General features: G+C 46.3%; 1 long non-coding RNA gene across 1 annotated transcript in view; it reads right to left on the bottom strand.

The window, feature by feature from the left end:
- The window catches only part of LOC140066191 (uncharacterized), a 36,588-nt gene extending 19,218 nt beyond the window's left edge, over positions 1–17,370 (bottom strand). Inside the window, exons 1-2 of the long non-coding RNA XR_011848155.1 lie at positions 17,252–17,370; positions 13,735–13,852 (exon numbers count right to left, since the gene is read on the bottom strand). This is a non-coding gene — a long non-coding RNA (uncharacterized lncRNA). The remainder of the gene's footprint in view (positions 1–13,734; positions 13,853–17,251) is intronic.
- Positions 17,371–18,252: the final 882 nt, after the last annotated feature.

The following is an 18,252-nucleotide window of genomic DNA, read 5'->3' as shown; positions in this document are numbered from 1 at the left end:
TGCCCCCTATGTACAAGAATATAACTACTATAATACTGCCCCTTATGTACAAGAATATAACTACTATAATACTGCCCCATATGTATAGGAATATAACTACTATAATACTGCATCCTATGTACAGGAAAATAACTACTATAATACTGCCCCCTATGTACAGGAATATAACTATTATAATACTGCCCCCTATGTAAAGAAATATAACTACTATAATACTGCCCCCTATGTAAAGGAATATAACTACTATAATACTGCCCCCTATGTAAAGGAATATAACTACTATAATACTGCTCCCTATGTAAAGGAATATAACTACTATAATACTGCCCCCTATGTACAAGAATATAACTACTATAATACTGCCCCCTATGTACAGGAATATAACTACTATTATACTGCCCCCAATGTACAAGAATATAACTACTATAATACTGCCCCCTATGTACAAGAATATAACTACTATAATACTGCCCCCTATGTACAAGAATATAACTACTATAATACTGCCCCCTATGTACAAGAATATAACTACTATAATATTGCCCCCATGTACAAGAATATAACTACTATAATACTGCCCCCTATGTACAAGAATATAACTACTATAATACTGCCCCCTATGTACAAGAATATAACTACTATAATACTGCCCCCTATGTACAAGAATATAACTACTATAATACTGCCCCCTATGTACAAGAATATAACTACTATAATACTGCCCCCTATGTACAGGAATATAACTACTATAATACTGCCCCCTATGTACAAGAATATAACTACTATAATACTGCCTCCTATGTACAAGAATATAATTACTATAATACTGCCCCCTATGTACAAGAATATAACTACTATAATACTGCCCCCTATGTACAAGAATATACCTACTATAATACTGCCCCCTATGTACAAGAATATAACTACTATAATACTGCCCCCTATGTACAAGAATATACCTACTATAATACTGCCCCCTATGTACAAGAATATACCTACTATAATACTGCCCCCTATGTACAAGGATATAACTACTATAATACTGCCCCCTATGTACTAGATGTCTTTAGATACATATGGTCTCTATTACTATGGATGGCGTCTTATGACTTGATCTCTTTGGGATATTCCTCTGTGCAGTAAGTGACTGCATTAGATGTAGATGTGTAGGGAGGGGACGTGTGATGTAGGGATCCCCTGGTGGACGCTCCCCTATGTGCTGTGCTGGCAGATCATGGAGAGGTATAGAGCCGCATACAATTTACATAGAAATCAGTGAACAATGTCGCAGTCTCTTCCTCCATGTAATATCCAGGAACCTGGTGAAAGCAGCAGAACGATCTGTAATATAATCCCTGAGATCTAGGTAATAGGGTCCTCCTATCAACCCCAGCTAGGAGGACACACTGCCCCTTGCTGGTGTGATGATGTGGGAGCCATGGTATAGGACAGTCACCCCTAGAAGTGATAGGAGGACACACTGCACCCTGCTGGTGTGATGATGTGAGGGCCATGGTATAAGACAGTCACCCCTAGTAGTGATAGGAAGACATACTGCCCGCTGCTGGTGTGATGATGTGGGGGCCATGGTATAGGACAGTCACCCCTAGAAGTGATAGGAGGACACACTGCCCCCTGCTGGTGTGATGATGTGAGGGCCATGGCATAAGACAGTCACCCCCAGTAGTGATAGGAGGACATACTGCCCGCTGCTGGTGTGATGATGTGGGAGCCATGGTATAGGACTGTCACCCCTAGTAGTGATAGAAGGACACACTGCCCCCTGCTGGTGTGATGATGTGGAGGCCATGGTATAGGACAGTCGCCCCTAGTAGTGATAGGAGGACACACTGCCCCCTGCTGGTGTGATGATGTGGGAGCCATGGTATAGGACAGTCACCCCTAGAAGTGATAGGAGGACACACTGCCCCCTGCTGGTGTGATGATGTGGGGGCCATGGTATAGGGCAGTCACCCCTAGAAGTGATAGGAGGACACACTGCCCCTTGCTGGTGTGATGATGTGGAGGCCATGGTATAGGACAGTCGCCCCTAGTAGTGATAGGAGGACACACTGCCCCTTGCTGGTGTGATGATGTGGGAGCCATGGTATAGGACAGTCACCCCTAGAAGTGATAGGAGGACACACTGCACCCTGCTGGTGTGATGATGTGAGGGCCATGGTATAAGACAGTCACCCCTAGTAGTGATAGGAAGACATACTGCCCGCTGCTGGTGTGATGTTGTGGGGGCCATGGTATAGGACAGTCACCCCTAGAAGTGATAGGAGGACACACTGCCCCCTGCTGGTGTGATGATGTGAGGGCCATGGCATAAGACAGTCACCCCCAGTAGTGATAGGAGGACATACTGCCCGCTGCTGGTGTGATGATGTGGGGGCCATGGTATAGGACAGTCACTCCTAGTAAAGATAGGAGGACACACTGCCCCCTGCTGGTGTGATGATGTGGGGAGCCATGGTATAGGACTGTCACCCCTAGTAGTGATAGAAGGACACACTGCCCCCTGCTGGTGTGATGATGTGGAGGCCATGGTATAGGACAGTCGCCCCTAGTAGTGATAGGAGGACACACTGCCCCCTGCTGGTGTGATGATGTGGGAGCCATGGTATAGGACAGTCACCCCTAGAAGTGATAGGAGGACACACTGCCCCCTGCTGGTGTGATGATGTGGGGGCCATGGTATAGGGCAGTCACCCCTAGAAGTGATAGGAGGACACACTGTCCCCTGCTGGTGTGATGATGTGGGGGCATGGTATAGGACAGTCACCCCTAGAAGTGATAGGAGGACACACTGCCCCCTGCTGGTGTGATGATGTGGGAGCCATGGTATAGGACAGGCACCCCTAGTAGTGATAGGAGGACACACTTCCCCCTGCTGGTGTGATGATGTGGGAGCCATGGTATAGGACAGTCACCCTTAGTAGTGATAGGAGGACACACTGCCCCTGCTGGTGTGATGATGTGGGGGCCATGGTATAGGACAGTCACCCTTAGTAGTGAAAGGAGGACACACTGCCCCTGCTGGTGTGATGATGTGGGGGCCATGGTATAGGACAGTCACCCCTAGCAGTGATAGGAGTACGCACTGCCCCCTGCTGGTGTGATGATGTGGGGGCCATGGTATAGGACAGTCACCCTTAGTAGTGAAAGGAGGACACACTGCCCCCTGCTGGTGTGATGATGTGGGGGCCATGGTATAGGACAGTCACCCCTAGTAGTGATAGGAGGACACACTGCCCCCTGCTGGTGTGATGATGTGGGGGCCATGGTATAGGACAGTCACCCCTAGTAGTGATAGGAGGACACACTGCCCCCTGCTGGTGTGATGATGTGGGGGCCATGGTATAGGACAGTCACCCCTAGTAGTGATAGGAGGACACACTACCCACTGCTGGTGTGATGATGTAGGGGTCATGGTATAGGAAAGTCACCCTTATTAGTGATAGGAGGACACACTGCCCCCTGCTGGTGTGATGATGTGGGGGCCATGGTATAGGACAGTCACCCCTAGTAGTGATAGGAGGACACACTGCCCCCTGCTGGTGTGATGATGTGGGGGCCATGGTATAGGACAGTCACCCCTAGTAGTGATAGGAGGACACACTGCCCCCTGCTGGTGTGATGATATGGGGTGCCATGGCGTAGGACAGTCACCTTTTAGTAGTGATAGGAGGACACAGTGCACCACCTTGTACTCCAGCCTAGGAGTGTGCAGGATCTACAGGCGAAGCTGTAACATCTGCCGGCTCCTCACCCCCACCACACATCTGTAGGACACCTGAGGTTTTCTACAATATTCTTCTCACGTCTTGTCGGATCTTAGTTTTACCTTAAGGATTTGTAGACAAAACTCTTCTGTAGGAAACACTGGCACTAAATCTCCTTTAATCCGTCTCCTGTACTCGACTATGGAGGACGCCTCTAGGTGCGTTGCGTGTGAATGAAGCCTGAGCCCGGATTTTACATTTCTATGTTGCAAATTGATTTTCATTACATTCCGGACTGATTATTACGTATCCATTATAATGTAAACTTATTACCCTCCTGCTGCACTGAGCAATGTTACAGCACTGCCCCCTAGTGGGCATGTTATATACTTGGTGATATTTATCCTCTGTGTTGTGGAGCATCGTGTAGGGTTGTAGTATAGGAGGCTACTGAAAATCTTCTTCTCGTCATACCCATTGCCTCATTATAACATAACATGGTAGAGCCGGGAGCTGATAGCTTCATGCTTCATCATTGCTGTAAATGGAGGGCATAGATAGAGCGCACCACCGGCTCTGTAGCTCATAGAACCACATTCACACCTTTTAAAAGATTAAATTCTCTTCTTTACAATGACACCAGAAGTTGGGTTCTTACTGCTATACAGCACAAGATAGAAACACAGGGACAACGAGGTAAACCCCATTCCCTGGATGGTGGGGTCCTGTACTTATTTCTATCTTGGTAATCCCTGTGGTATTGGAAGTGTGGGCCTAATCAATCCTATCCTGTTATTATCTATAAGAAAACCCATAATCTCTATATTTAGTCCCTGTTTGAGTGGACTACTGACTTTTATTGGCACTAATTTCTATTTATAGTATATTAATATGTTGTTAAATGTGTATCCTGTCACATGGTATCAGGCAGGCATCCTGAATGGCTGGTGATCCAGAGCTTTCTAGAAGCGTTTAAAAGGTTTTCGACCTGGTTCTGGTGTAAAGAGATATATAGGGTAATAATAGAGTAGAAGACCTTCACTGTCGCAGAAGCCTAATGCTTTAGCCCCAGATCAAAGGGATAATAAAGGGGGTTTTCCCACAAATCAAAGTTAGGCCCTATACACAGGATAGGCCTAACTTGCTGATCAGTGATGATACCCCTACAAATCACGACAACGAGGGGTCTGAGGGGGTCCCTGTCACCTCAGTCGGACCCCTTGGCGCTCCTTGAGAGTAATGGAGCAGACAGCCGCGCATGACCATTTTGCTCCATACATCTCAAGGGATTGCCAAGTGCTGCGCTCGTCAATCTCTGTCATCTCCATAGAGAAAACGAGGAATGACGAGGGGTCCGACAGAGGTGACTGGGACTCAATTGGACCACTCATTTTTAAAATCTTTGGGGTCTAATCACTGAAACAACCACCGATCACTGGAAAGGGCCTAACTTGATTCATGGGAAAACCCCTTTAATCCCTTAAGTAAGTGGGATTAATCCAGGTCTAAACCACAACCTCGAGTTCTACCTCAGCCCGGCCTGCTACCAGACACATCATGTACACAGCCAGTACTACCTCAGCCCAGCTGCTACCAGACACATGCTGTATACAGCCAGTACTACCTCAGCCCAGTTACTACCAGACACATCCTGTATACAGCCAGTACTACCTCATCCCAGCTACTACCAGACATATCCTGTATACAGCCAGTACTACCTCAGCCCAGCTACTACCATACACATCCTGTATACAGCCAGTACTACCTCAGCCCAGCTACTACCAGACACATCCTGTATACAGCCAGTACTACCTCAGCCCGGCTACTACCAGACACATCCTGTATACAGCCAGTACTACCTCAGCCCAGCTACTACCAGACACATCCTGTATACAGCCAGTACTACCTCAGCCCAGCTTCTACCAGACACATCCTGTATACAGCCAGTACTACCTCAGCCCAGCTACTACCAGACACATCCTGTATACAGCCAGTACTACCACAGCCCAGCTACTACCAGACACATCCTGTATACAGCCAGTACTACCTCAGCCCAGCTACTACCAGACACATCCTGTATACAGCCAGTACTACCACAGCCCAGCTATTACCAGACACATCCTGTATACAGTCAGTACTACCTCAGCCCAGCTACTACCAGACACATCCTGTATACAGCCAGTACTACCTCAGCCCAGCTACTACCAGACACATCCTGTATACAGCCAGTACTACCTCAGCCCAGCTACTACCATACACATCCTGTATACAGCCAGTACTACCTCAGCCCAGCTACTACCAGACACATCCTGTATACAGCCAGTACTACCACAGCCCAGCTACTACCAGACACATCCTGTATACAGCCAGTACTACCTCAGCCCAGCTACTACCAGACAGATCCTGTATACAGCCAGTACTACCTCAGCCCAGCTACTACCAGACACATCCTGTATACAGCCAGTACTACCTCCGCCCAGCTACTACCAGACACATCCTGTATACAGCCAGTACTACCACAGCCCAGCTACTACCAGACATATCCTGTATATAGCCAGTACTACCTCAGCCCAGCTACTACCAGACACATCCTGTATACAGCCAGTACTACCTCAGCCCAGCTACTACCAGACACATCCTGCATACAGCCAGTACTACCTCAGCCCAGCTACTACCAGACACATCCTGTATACAGCCAGTACTACCTCAGCCCAGCTACTACCAGACACATCCTGAATACAGCCAGTACTACCTCAGCCCAGCTACTACCAGACACATCCTGTATACAGCCAGTACTACCTCAGCCCAGCTACTACAAGACATATCCTGTATACAGCCAGTACTACCTCAGCCCAGCTACTACCAGACACATCCTGTATACAGCCAGTACTACCTCAGCCCAGCTACTACCAGACACATCCTATATACAGCCAGTACTACCTCAGCCCAGCTACTACCAGACACATCCTGTATACAGCCAGTACTACCTCAGCCCAGCTACTACCAGACACATCCTGTATACAGCCAGTACTACCTCAGCCCAGCTACTACCAGACACATCCTGTATACAGCCAGTACTACCTCAGCCCAGCTACTACCAGACACATCCTGTATACAGCCAGTACTACCTCAGCCCAGCTACTACCAGACACATCTTGTATACAGCCAGTACTACCTCAGCCTCGCTAGTACCAGACACATCCTGTATACAGCCAGTACTACCTCATCCCAGCTACTACCAGACACATCCTATATACAGCCAGTACTACCTCAGCCCAGCTACTACCAGACACATCCTGTATACAGCCAGTACTACCTCAGCCCAGCTACTACCAGACACATCCTGTATACAGCCAGTACTACCTCAGCCCAGCTACTACCAGACACATCCTATATACAGCCAGTACTACCTCAGCCCAGCTACTACCAGACACATCCTGTATACAGCCAGTACTACCTCAGCCCAGCTACTACCAGACACATCCTGTATACAGCCAGAACTACCACAGCCCTGCTACTACCAGACACATCCTGTATACAGCCAGTACTACCTCAGCCCAGCTACTACCAGACACATCCTGTATACAGCCAGTACTACCTCAGCCCAGCTACTACCAGACACATCCTGTATACAGCCAGTACTACCTCAGCCCGGCTACTACCAGACACATCCTGTATACAGCCAGTACTACCTCATCCCAGCTACTACCAGACACATCCTGTATACAGCCAGTACTACCTCATCCCTGCCTGCTACCAGACACATCCTGTATACAGCTAGTACTACCTCAGCCCAGCTACTACCAGACACATCCTGTATACAGCCAGTACTACCTCAGCCCGGCTACTACCAGACACATTCTGTATACAGCCAGTGCTACCTCAGCCCAGCTACTACCAGACACATCCTGTATACAGCCAGTACTACCTCAGCCCAGCTACTACCAGACACATCCTGTATACAGCCAGTAATACCTCAGCCCAGCTACTACCAGACACATCCTATATACAGCCAGTACTACCTCAGCCCAGCTACTACCAGACACATCCTGTATACAGCCAGTACTACCTCAGCCCAGCTACTACCAGACACATCCTATATACAGCCAGTACTACCTCAGCCCAGCTACTACCAGACACATCCTGTATACAGCCAGTACTACCTCAGCCCAGCTACTACCAGACACATCCTGTATACAGCCAGTACTACCTCATCCCAGCTACTACCAGACACATCCTGTATACAGCCAGTACTACCTCAGCCCAGCTACTACCAGACACATCCTGTATACAGCCAGTACTACCTCAGCCCAGCTACTACCAGACACATTCTGTATACAGCCAGTACTACCTCATCCCAGCTACTACCAGACACATCCTGTATACAGCCAGTACTACCTCAGCCCGGCTACTACCAGACACATCCTGTATACAGCCAGTACTACCTCAGCCCTGCTACTACCAGACACATCCTGTATACAGCCAGTACTACCACAGCCCAACTACTACCAGACACATCCTATATACAGCCAGAACTACCTCATCCTAGCTACTACCAGACACATCCTGTATACAGCCAGTACTACCTCAGCCCGGCTACTACCAGACACATCCTGTATACAGCCAGTACTACCTCAGCCCAGCTACTACCAGACACATCCAGTATACAGCCAGTACTACCTCAGCCCTGCTACTACCAGACACATCCTGTATACAGCCAGTAGTACCTCAGCTCATCTACTACCAGACACATCCTGTATACAGCCAGTAGTACCTCAGCCCAGCTACTACCAGATATATCCTGTATACAGCCAGTACTACCTCACTCCAGCTACTACCAGACACATCCTGTATACAGCCAGTACTACCTCAGCCCAAATACTACCAGACACATCCTGTATACAGCCAGTACTACCTCATCCCAGCTACTACCAGACACATCCTGTATACAGCCAGTAGTGCCTTAGCCTGACTACTACCAGACACATCCTGTATACAGCCAGTACTACCTCAGCCCAGCTACTACCAGACACATCCTGTATACACCCAGTACTACCACAGCCCAGCTACTACCAGACACATCCTGTATACAGCCAGTACTACCTCATCCCAGCTACTACCAGACACATCCTGTATACAGCCAGTAGTGCCTTAGCCTGACTACTACCAGACACATCCTGTATACAGCCAGTACTACCTCAGCCCAGCTACTACCAGACACATCCAGTATACAGCCAGTACTACCTCAGCCCTGCTACTACCAGACACATCCTGTATACAGCCAGTACTACCTCAGCTCAGCTACTACCAGACACATCCTGTATACAGCCAGTACTACCTCAGCCCAGCTACTACCAGATATATCCTGTATACAGCCAGTACTACCTCACTCCAGCTACTACCAGACACATCCTGTATACAGCCAGTACTACCTCAGCCCAAATACTACCAGACACATCCTGTATACAGCCAGTACTACCTCATCCCAGCTACTACCAGACACATCCTGTATACAGCCAGTAGTGCCTTAGCCTGACTACTACCAGACACATCCTGTATACAGCCAGTACTACCTCAGCCCAGCTACTACCAGACACATCATGTATACACCCAGTACTACCACAGCCCAGCTACTACCAGACACATCCTGTATACAGCCAGTACTACCTCAGCCCAGCTACTACCAGACACATCCTGTATACAGCCAGTACTACCTCACCCCAGCTACTACCAGACACACACTATATACAGCCAGTAGTACCTCAGCCCAGCTACTACCAGACACATCCTGTATACAGCCAGTACTACCTCAGCCCAGCTACTACCAGACAGATCCTGTATACAGCCAGTACTACCTCATCCCAGCTACTACCAGACACATCCTGTATACAGCCAGTCCTACCTCAGCCCAGCTACTACCAGACACATCCTGTATACAGCCAGTACTACCTCAGCCCAGCTACTACCAGACACATCCTGTATACAGCCAGTACTACCTCAGCCCAGCTACTACCAGACACATCCTATACACAGCCAGTACTACCTCACCCCAGTTACTACCAGACACATCCTGTATACAGCCAGTACTACCTCAGCCCAGCTACTACCAGACACATCCTGTATACAGCCAGTACTACCTCAGCCCAGCTACTACCAGACACATCCTGTATACAGCCAGTAGTGCCTTAGCCTGACTACTACCAGACACATTCTGCACTATTGTTCCTGCTGCGATTGGATTCCGGGTTTTGAGAATAAAAGAACTGTACATTAAAAACAAATGTCTCCACGTGTGTCTTTGGGCTAGCTGCTTCACCATCATGGCGTTCTCTTATAATCAGCCTGATACTGTTACCATTGTAAGTGCCCCATGTGGAACCAACCCCCCCCCCCCTCCTCTGTCAGCCCGGATCCTGTCGGATGCATATACAGCAGAGAACCGACAGAGGAGGTGACATTGAATTGAATTAATAAATGCAGTATATAATGTGGCCACTAGAGAGCAGTGCTGTAACATCACCCAGTGTAGCCGGAGCGTAATAATATTATATTATAATAGATTAATAATAATTAGTCTGTAATATAATGAAAATCCCCTTGCAGTGTCCAGCAGACAGAACTACAGAAGGTATTACCGGCAGATTTGGAACTATCCTGGAATGTATCAATGTATATTGAGAGATCTCATGGGCTGAGCTCTCTCCCTACAGCCTGGCACCTAAAATAGCTTCTCATGGGCGACGCCATCTTGGATGGCCGATCGCCACCCCTGTGACGTCATCGGAGAGTGACGATTGGTTACCATGGCAGCCTACAGTCTCATAGAGACACATAGGCCTGCCATGTATAATGATCTGTAAATGACAGGCTATTAGAGATCATCAGTAAAATTGCTATAAATTGCAGTACATTAGTATTGCAGTATATAGAAAAATTTGAATCCCCCCCCCTTTCCCTAGAACACATATAAAAATAAATAAATGTTAAAAATCACCAACATGGTAGGTATCGCCACATCCCAAAATGCCTGTTCAATCAAAATATTAAAAAAGATTATTCCCGGGCGTAAAACAGAAAATAGCGCCCAAATGTCCGAATTGCCACTTGGTCACCATTTTTCCATACCTGAACCTTAGGGGGTCTGATCGCTCATTCAATTTACTGCAATACAATACAATGTTCTGTTCCTGCAGGCTGTAATAGAAAGTGCTGAATGACAATCACGGGACCCTCTGAGAAGCATTGAATGCCCCGCCCTCAAAGATGGCAGCCAGGTGTATAATACAGCTGACACCTACCCAGTATATAGAGGGCACAGCCCATGATGGTACATCCATACCTCACCCTCTATACATATATAAATGTATTTAATGGATACACTTCATAGACCCATGTATTTTCTCTTGCTCCCCCTACTGCCATATATGTATCCATATAAAATTAGCCTTATTTATTTCATATTTATTTCCTATATCTATTTAATTTGTAAATATTGCCATATTCTCACCATTCCCTTTATATAGTATCCCTTTGTTTAGTTATTGTGCATTACATATACCTTTGACTTGTATTTATTGCTTCATTTTGCTTATATACAGGCAGTCCCCGGGTTACATACAAGATAGGGTCTGTAGGTTTGTTCTTAAGTTGAGTTTGTATGTAAGTCGGAACCGTATACTTTATTATTGTAACCCCAGTCAAAATTTTTTTGGTCTCTGTAACAATTGGATTTTAAATATGTTGGATTGTCATAAGAACCAGGATAAATAATAAATCTCAATTACAGGCATCATTGATAACTGTTATAGCTGTTTATTGTAGCCTAGGACTAAAGTACAGTAAATTACCCAAATCCAGAGGTCCGTTTGTAACTAGGGGTCGTATGTAAGTCAGGTGTTCTTAAGTAGGGGACCGTCTGTACTGTATTACATTACAAGCGCTATGTCATTCATAATCCAGTTATTTTTGTTTTTATATTTTTTCATGCATACCCGGGCAGGCGCCAGGGCCCAAAGCTATTGGGGGGCCCACATAAGGCTGTACATAAGGAATCTATAGGGTGTGAGGGGGGCTTATATAAAATAACCATGAGGGGGCTATTTGGGATGACAAATATGTGAGAACGTGAGACTGTTTAAGTTTCTGAATCTTGATTGCTGCCACGTGAGTTCACTGCAAAGGGGCCTACTGAGGCTCTGTCGCCCCCGGGGGCCTACTGAAACCTGGAGCCGGCCCTGCCTGTCGTTTATCCCCCCACCTATTAGTCACCAGGTCCCTTGGTAGGTGGGAACATCATTGTTGGGAGATCCTTTAGTGAATAACACTAAAATGCCTAATATTATTAAATTAAACCAAGGTGAGCTAATTACACTTGTTGGTACAGACTCATATGTAGTTGTATCTTACCATAAGTTCCTTGTGTAATTAGATGTTTAGCTCCTTAGAGGGGACCTGTCAGCAGATTTGGGGTCCCTATACAGCCAGCATACCTTTAGTTGATGGCCCCAAACCTTATTATGTACTTGGCATGGGTGGCCAGTTTCTGTAGTTATTATAGGTCAAGGTATGCCGAAAAGTGTCAGGGGTATGGTGACTTGAGCCAATGGGGCTCATTTACTAAGGGTCCGGAGGCCGCACTTTCGTTGGGTTTCCCGAATATTTCCGATTTGCGCGAATTGCCCCAGGATTTTGGTGCACGAGATCGGATTGTGTCGCGTCCGCTTTCACGTGACAGAAATCGGGAGGGGGGGGGGGTGTGGCTGTCGGATTCGGAAAAAAAGCGGAATTTAGAAAAGAATTTTGTGTTGCAAGATCAGCACTTACATCCACTGGGACGAAGAAGGTGAACTCCGGGGGACCTCGGCGCTGCAGCGACACCTGCTGGATATCGAGCGCACGACCTTAGTGAATCCCGGCAGAACCCGAATCAGCGCTGGACAACGCGCCACGGGATCGCGACTGGACCGGGTAAGTAAATCTGCCCCAATATCTGATCATTTCCTGTACATTGGGGGAGATTTATTATGCCTTACATACAAATAAATGTTTTATATGTTCCAATCAAATTACTACTACATAAGAATAATCATGGGTGAATTAAACTCTATATCACAGGGGAACAAATCAAATGTTTTTTTCTTTTGTGGTTCCTGGAGTTTTTTTCAGCTGCTGATTCTGAATATCCCTTCCATTTCTCTCTCTAGCAGATTTAGTTTATGAGATGCTGAGAGTCTCCACCAAGAAATAAGAAGAACAGAAGGACAAATCACAGGAAGTCACAGAAGATCTCTAGTCTACGGCCACAAAATATATGACATTTATTTTCAAAAATTTCTTTAGTAGGATATTGACTGACCGCTAGTTTGAGGCACTTTTAAAGGGAACCTGTCACCAGGAGACCCATTTTCAGCACTCCCCCAGTCCCCACAGAGCATAGTACATACACTGCCAAAGTGTTTTTGTATAAAAAATTGGTTTTACAGAAAAAAAGATCTGTTATATTGACAAAAGCGCCACGCAGACAAAAGCGCCACGTGTGGCGCCGGCCTTAGGGTTAGCATTTTTAGTTCGTTAGTGCGTTTTCGTTAGTGCGTTTTCAGATTGTTCAAAACGCAAGGGTTTTGTCCGGTTTTTCGAATTTGCGCAATTAAAAATGATTGTTAAAAAACGCATCAGTTTTTTAAAAACACATTTTTGTCCGTCTTTAATTGCACAAATTCGGAAAAGCGGACAAAAACACATGCGTTTTCAAAAACCACATGCGTTTTTAAAAAACGATCTGAAAACGCACTAAAAACGCAAGCATTTTTTGAAAACACATCAGTTTTTGACAGGTTTGACCAATTATCTTAATTCAAACGCATGCGTTTTTGACGGACTGCTTAAAAACGGGCCAAAAAATGCGTTCAAAACGCCACGTGTGCCATCACCCTAAGGCACTCATTAAACAACATATGGGATAGTTGGTACTAACAGGAGATACAGGATGGTTTGTGGTGATACTCACCGTGGAGCACTAGACTCACAGATAACCTGATTTGTGGGCGCGATGTACACCAGCCAGGTAGAAGTTTGTCCAGCGGCTCTTGTGGTAAACCCAGCGTCCTGACATCTGTACTGTGCCTCTGCAGATCGGTTGGTATATTAGCAGCTTGAAGGTATTGATTAATGACATTCAGAGACAAAACTCCATCTGCTGTATAATAGGTATCTATATCTATATATGATATATCAGCCATGTCTGCAGTGTATGAGGTGACTGGAACAGATACATAAGGAGACATGGTGACTACATCATCTCCTGTGGTAATAATTCCTCTATATATGATATATCAGCCATGTCTGCAGTGTATGAGGTGACTGGGAGCAGATACATGAGGAGACATGGTGACTACATGATCTCCTGTGGTAATAATTCCTCTATATATGATATATCAGCCATGTCTGCAGTGTATGAGATGACGGAGCAGATACATGAGGAGACATGGTGACTACATGATCTCCTGTGGTAATAATTCTCCTATATATGATATATCAGCCATGTCTGCAGTGTATGAGGTGACTGGAACAGATACATAAGGAGACATGGTGACTACATCATCTCATGTGGTAATAATTCCTCTATATATGATATATCAGCCATGTCTGCAGTGTATGAGGTGACTGGAGCAGATACATGAGGAGACATGGTGACTACATGATCTCCTGTGGTAATAATTCCTCTATATATGATATATCAGCCATGTCTGCAGTGTATGAGGTGACTGGGAGCAGATACATGAGGAGACATGGTGACTGCATGATTTCCTGTGGTAATAATTCCTCTATATATGATATATCAGCCATGTTTGCAGTGTATGAGGAGACTGGGAGCAGATACATGAGGAGACATGGTGACTACATGATCTCCTGTGGTAATAATTCCCCTATATATGATATATCAGCCATGTCTGCAGTGTATGAGGTGACTGGGAGCAGATACATGAGGAGACATGGTGACTACATGATCTCCTGTGGTAATAATTCCTCTATATATGATATATCAGCCATGTCTGCAGTGTATGAGGTGACTGGGAGCAGATACATGAGGAGACATGGTGACTACATGATCTCCTGTGGTAATAATTCCTCTATATATGATATATCAGCCATGTCTGCAGTGTATGAGGTGACTGGGAGCAGATACATGAGGAGACATGGTGACTACATGATCTCCTGTGGTAATAATTCCTCTATATATGATATATCAGCCATGTCTGCAGTGTATGAGGTGACTGGGAGCAGATACATGAGGAGACATGGTGACTACATGATCTCCTGTGGTAATAATTCCTCTATATATGATATATCAGCCATGTCTGCAGTGTATGAGGTGACTGGGAGCAGATACATGAGGAGACATGGTGACTACATGATCTCCTGTGGTAATAATTCCTCTATAGATGATATATCAGCCATGTCTGCAGTATATGAGGTGACTGGAGCAGATACATGAGGAGACATGGTGACTACATGATCTCCTGTGGTAATAATTCCTCTATATATGATATATCAGCCATGTCTGCAGTGTATGAGGTGACTGGAGCAGATACATGAGGAGACATGGTGACTACATGATCTCCTGTGGTAATAATTCCTCTATATATGATATATCAGCCATGTCTGCAGTGTATGAGGTAACTGGGAGCAGATACATGAGGAGACATGGTGACTACATGATCTCCTGTGGTAATAATTCCTCTATATATGATATATCAGCCATGTCTGCAGTGTATGAGGTAACTGGGAGCAGATACATGAGGAGACATGGTGACTACATGATCTCCTGTGGTAATAATTCCTCTATATATGATATATCAGCCATGTCTGCAGTGTATGAGGTGACTGGAGCAGATACATGAGGAGACATGGTGACTACATGATCTCCTGTGGTAATAATTCCTCTATATATGATATATCAGCCATGTCTGCAGTGTATGAGGTGACTGGAGCAGATACATGAGGAGACATGGTGCCTACATGATCTCCTGTGGTAATAATTCCTCTCTATATATGATATATCAGCCATGTCTGCAGTTTATGAGGTGACTGGGAGCAGAGACATGGGGGGACATTTACTATGGCGTTTCCGCCAGTTTTGTGGCGCTCTCACCACATGTTCTGCTTTTAGACCTATTTATTAGCTGGCGGCGCCAGAAAAAATGACTTTTTCCGTCGCATTAATATGTGTCGCAGCCCTTTTTGGGCGCTGTAAACTGGCGGAAAGTAGACCAAAAGAAAACTGGTCTAGCAGGGACTGTTGGACACATTTCTGGTGCTCGGGACAGATTTTGGTCCCAGGGGCAGAAAATAGTCTCGGCGCCAGAAATGTCTCTGCACAGCTCTACAATATTAAATGTGTATCTTCTTTCCGAGAGCAGGTCGGTAACAAAGCCAATGCAGACACCTACACTTTAAGTAAATGTCCCCCTATATCTATGTGAGTCTATGTACTGGTGCAGGGGCTTGCTGACTATATACTGGGGGCAGGGGCTGGCTGGCTACATACTACTGGGGGCAGGCTGGCTACATACTACTGGGGGCAGGCTGGCTATATACTACTGTAAAATTAGGGGCCTCGGCTTATACTCGGGTCGGCTTATACTCGGGTATATGCGTTACATATCATTATCACACGCCGTATACCACTAAAACATCACTCCTGCAGGATGGAAGCACTGCGCTGGTAACTAGTAGGAAAAAACTAAAGAATCCAAACATACAATGGCAGCTTACAACCTGATAACTCCCCCTTCAGTATAAAGGTATACAGCACACAGCATCCCCCAGTGTATAGCTGTATAGTATCCCTTCACTAATAACATGTCCAGCAGTGACCTCCCTTCACTAATAACATGTCCCAGCAGCGGCCCCCCTTCACTAATAACATGCCCAGCAGCGGACTTCCCTCACTAATAACATGTCCAGCAGTGGCTTTCCCTCACTAATAATATGCCAAGCAGTGGCTTCCCCTCACTAATAACAAGTCCAGCAGTGGCTTCCCCTCACTAATAACATGCCAAGCAGTGGCTTCCCCTCACTAATAACATGTCCAGCAGCGGCCTTCCCTCACTAATAACATGTCTAGCAGCGGCCTCCCCTCAATAACATGCCAAGCAGTGGCTTCCCTTCACTAATAACATGTCCAGCAGCAGCCTCCCCTCACTAATAACAAGTCCAGCAGTGGCTTCCCCTCACTAATAACATGTCCAGCAGCAGCTTCTCTTCACTTATAACATGCCTCCCTTTACAAGTCTTTATACATGGTTGTTGATGCAGGGGAGGGAGGTTGCGTGTCCTTTCCCTCAAACAACTATGGATACAGACATGTGAAATAGGAAGGGAAGGCACTTCCATATTGGGACATATGGGATGTCACCCCCACCCAATAACTTAAAAAAAGAGCTATGACAATCTGATATAGTCCCGCCCCCTGCAATAGCCCATTCCATGTTAACACCCCCCCCTAAAACCTATACACTTACCTTCTGAGACAAATTCAGTCTTGAGCGTGCTGCCTCTTCTCCTTCCCTAAAGAATGCCCAGGCTCCAGCCTCAGTGTTGCACAGGCACATGGCTTTGTTTACTTCTGTCTGATAGTGTGCATCTCAGCCAATCTCCACCAATCAGGGGGAAGTAAACAAAGTATCACTAAGTGGCCGCCCCTCTGCTGCAGATGAGTGTGTCAGCCTGATCTAATTCTGACTCATTAACAAAAAAAGCTATACTGCCGCTAATACTAACACAGTGCCCTACCATCCCCACCCGCCCCAATCTTGACCGCTCTAGGCCGGATGTCCATGGTACCTAGGCAGAAATATGACCCTGCCCTCAGTGCATAGGTAGCCAGTACAATGCTTTCCCCCACTATGTAGGTATACAGCACACTGCATCCCCCTAAGTATATAGGTAGCTGGAACACGTCAGCCCCCTCTCCCTCCAGTATATAGGTAGCCAGCACACTGTAGCCCCCTCCCCACCCAGTATACAGGTAGCCAGCACACTGCAGCCCATCGCCCTGCTCGTCTCCATGCAAGATCTCACCCAGTGGGGGGTCAAAATTATCACAAGAACAGTAATCAAAAATGCCAATACGACACGAGGAGACCTAGTGAATGACCTGCAGGAATCTAGGACAAAGGCTACCATCAGACCTGCAGTGCCAGACATGTCCCCCTACTTAAGCCAGTACATATCCGCCCCTGTGTTGGGAGGATGTCATGTAGTCAGATGAATCAAAGTAGAACTATCTTGTAGAATCACAACTCGTTGTATTTGGAGGAGAGTGGATGCTGAGTTGCATCCAAAGAACACCAGACTTACTGGGAAGAATGACGAGGGCTGTTTCTCTGCAAAGAGACCAGGACGACTGGACAGGACGATCCATGTACATGAAAGAATGAATTGGGCCATGTATTGTGAGATTTTTATTGTAAAAATTAGCAACTGCAGGATCAGACAATGTGATGTTCTGGATTTGTTTCTG

Source organism: Engystomops pustulosus, chromosome 6 (assembly GCF_040894005.1).
Source record: "Engystomops pustulosus chromosome 6, aEngPut4.maternal, whole genome shotgun sequence".
Taxonomy (NCBI): Eukaryota; Metazoa; Chordata; class Amphibia; order Anura; family Leptodactylidae; genus Engystomops; species Engystomops pustulosus.
The sequence above is the reverse complement of the archived record's forward strand: the minus strand, read 5'-3'. Positions and strand labels throughout refer to the sequence as shown.